We start from the raw sequence: 4,040 nt of genomic DNA on the forward strand, positions 1-4,040 counted from the left end.
TCACTCATTGGTGAGAAATGAACAATGAGATCACTTGGACTTGGGAAGGGGAACATCACACACCCGGGCCTATCATGGGGAGGGGGTAGGGGGGAGGGACTGCATTGGGAGTAATACCTGATAAAAATGACGAATTGATGGGTGCTGACGAGTTGATGGGTGCAGCACATCAACATGGCACAAGTATACATATGTAACAAACCTGCACGTTATGCACATGTACCCTAGAACTTAAAGTATAATAATAATTAAAAAGAAATGATATAACATACATATAGTTAGAGTACCAGAGGGAGAAGAGAGGGAAAGAAATGGGGAAGAAAATGTAACTGAAGATATAATAGCAAATTTCTTTAAAACTGGTAAAAATAACCTAGAGTCCCAAGGATGTCAGCAAATCCTAAGCCAGATAAATACAAAAATCCAAACGACAAACACAACAAAACTGCAACAAGGCATATCATAGTCAAACTGCTGGAAAACAAAGACAAGGTGAAAAATTCTAAAGGCAGCCAGAGGGGAAAAACATTATAAATAACTGAGTATAAATCATAGTATAAACTACAGAAATAGTATAAACAATAGTATAAACTACAAAGTTTAATCAGACTACAGAGGCCAGAAGATAATGGTACTTTTTAAAGTACTCAAACAGAGGGGGGAGTCTGTCAATCCAAGGTTAAACAATGCTATCGACCAACTTGAGCTGATTGAGATTTATACAATACTCTACCTAAAAAATTTAGCAAAGCAATACAGTATAAGGTCAATATGCAAAAATCAATTATACTTCTATATCCTAGTAGCAACCATTTGGAAAATAAAATTTTAAAACCATTTATAATAGTATCAGATAATATAAAATGCTTATGAGTAAACTTAAGGCATAAAAACTACAAAAGCAGATTTTAGAGAAATTGAAGGTCTAAATAAATGGGGAGCTAAACAGAAAGCTATATCATGCCCACAAATTGTCCGAATCAATATGGTTAAAGAGGTAATTGTCCCTAAATTGATCTATAGATTTTACTTAATGTAAACTGAAATCTCAAGAGGATTAAAAAAAATAGAGAAACTGACATGATTTAAAATTTTCTATGGAGGAAAAGTTTTCCAATAAAAGCCAGAAAACCTGCAAGACGAATTCTAAAAGAGCTGTTAACACTTGATTTAAAATTTATATAGAATTGCAAGAGATCTAGAATAGCGAAAACAATCTCAAAAAAGAAGAAAACCTTGGAGGACTTATGCCATTACCTGGCTGCAAGACTTAGTATAATATTACAACAATAAAGTTAGCGTGGTATTTATTAACATAGAGATGTACAACAGGCCAATGGAAGAGGAAAAAAGGTCAAGACATAGACTCATGCTTATTAGTCAATTGATTTTCAACAAAGATTTTAAGGCAATTCAATAGAGAAAGAAAAGTCTTTTCAATAAATGATGCCAAAAACCTGAATAGAAAAAAAAAAAAAGAAAGAATCTTGACCCATACACCTTATACCAAATTAAAAAATTAATTCAAGATGACCCATGGTCCTAAATGTAAGATCTATAATTCCAATGCTCTCTAAAATAAATACAAAATAATATTTTTCACGACTTGGGCAAAGATTTCTTAGGACACAAAAGCACTAAACATAAAAGAAAAAAAAGATAAATTGTACTTAGATATTCTCATCAAAATATATCACTGAGAAAATGAAAATATAAACCTCAGACTAGGAGAATTTAATAAATATGTTTGACAATGGACCTGTAACTAGAATATATATAAATATTCTTAATAAGTCAGTAATAAAAGGCAACCTAATTTAACATTTTGCAAAACTAAAGTCATAACAAAAACCCTCAATATCAGGAGTCAGCAGAGAAATGCAAAATAAAACCATAATGAAATTCCACTTTACCCCTACTATAGTAGGTAAAGACTAATGACACCAAACAATACAAGCATGTGGAACAACTGAAACTCTCATACATTACTGTTAGGAGTTTAAAACTGTATAGCCATTTTGGGAAAAAAAGATTTTTATTAAGTTAAAGATAAATCTACCCAATGACCAAGCAATTTTACTCCTATGTATGTAAGCAACAGAAATAAAAACCTATGTTCACAAAAAAGATCTGTGGAAGAATGTTCATAGCATCTTTATTCAGAATAGTCAAGAGGAACAGATAAATGAATTCTGGTATACGACACCATAAAATACTACTCGACAATAAAGAGAAATGAACTATAAATATATACAACAACATGGACTAATCTAAAAGAAATTATGTTAAATGAAGCAAATGAAAATTCTATTTCTAATCAAGACAGTAGTTGCTTATGGGGTGTAGGAACTGACCGAAAAGCAGCACAAAGTCATTTTGTGAAGTAATGAAATAATTTTCTTGAAGTATTGAGTAGTTTTCAAAATATGTTACAATGATAATTTAATAAGTTCATACAGCCATGCTCCACATAATGACGTTTAAGACAATGATGGATCGCATATAGGATGGTCTTCCCTAAAATTACAATACCATATCTTTACTGTACTTTTTCTATGTTTAGAGAGGCTTGGATACACAAATACCACTGTGTTGCAACTGCCTACAGTATTCAGTACAGTCACATGCTGTACAGGTTTGTAGCATAGGAGGAATAGGCTGTATACTATCTAGTGTAGCAGACTATACTATCTAGCTTTGGGTAGTATACTCTATGATGTTCACACAATGATGAAATCACCTAACAATGCATTTTCCAGAAAGTATCCTAATCATTAAGTAACACAAGACTGTATAAGTGTTTATACAACCTAGATCTCCTGAATATAAAGTTTCTGGGCTTTAGTCTCTCTGAGGACTCTCAATTTAAAAAAAAAATCAAATATATCCTGATATCAGGCATGAGAATCTATGGTAACATAGATATACACTAGTTAGATTGAGATTAGAAATCCTTTTCTCTCCCCCTTACCATGTGGATCTTTTCCATTGCATGTAATAATTATTCCAAGAAAACTGTATTAGTAGCAGTTATAAGCACAATACTTTCTCTCAAGGGTTAAGTTATATCTTTAAAAATTTTTATCATGAAGATAACTGCTGAATATATTTATCTTAATTTACAGGATTTCTTTTAATGGGGAAAATAAATTTAAGATTTTCCTGCTGCCCTGATGTCCTGTGCACCAAAGAATATTATCAAGAGAGTTAAAAAGCAACTCACAGAATACAGGAAAATATTTGTAAATTATGTATCAGATAAGGGCCTAGTTACCAGAATATATAAATAACTAAAACTCAATAACAAAAAGACAAATGACCCAATTAAAATATGGCGAAAGGAACTGAATATACATTTCTATAAAGGAGATACATGAATGGTCAATAAGCATATGAAAAGGTACCCAAGGTCACTAGTCATTAGGGTACTGCAAATCAAAGCTACAATGAAAATATCATCTCACCCTTACTAGGTTGGCCATGACAAAAACCCTAAAACAAAAAGCAGAATATAACAAGTGTTTCTGAGTATATGAAGAAATTAGAATCCTTGTACATTGCTGGTGGGAATGTAAGGTGGTGCAGCTGCTGTGGAAAACAGTGTGGATGTTCCTCAAAAAGTTAAACATAGAATTATCATATGACTCAGCAATTCCACTCCTAGGTATATACCCCAAATAACTAAAAACAGGTATTCAAACAAATATTTGTATACAAATTTTCATACCAGCAACTATTTACAGTAGTCAATAGGTAGAAAGAACTCAAATGTTTATCAATGGACAGATAAAATAATGCAGTATACCCATACAGTGGAATTCTGCTACAAAAATAAATCATTATATAATACCACACATCTACAGCCATCTGATCTTTGACAAACCTGACAAAAACAAGAAATGGGGAAAGGATTCCCTATTTAATAAATGGTGCTGGGAAAATTGGCTAGCCATAAGTAGAAAGCTGAAACTGGATCCTTTCCTTACTCCTTATACGAAAATTAATTCAAGATGGATTAGAGACTTAAATGTTAGACCTAA

The sequence above is a fragment of the Rhinopithecus bieti genome, unplaced genomic scaffold (assembly GCF_001698545.2).
Source record: "Rhinopithecus bieti isolate Rb0 unplaced genomic scaffold, ASM169854v2 scaffold_50350, whole genome shotgun sequence".
Taxonomy (NCBI): Eukaryota; Metazoa; Chordata; class Mammalia; order Primates; family Cercopithecidae; genus Rhinopithecus; species Rhinopithecus bieti.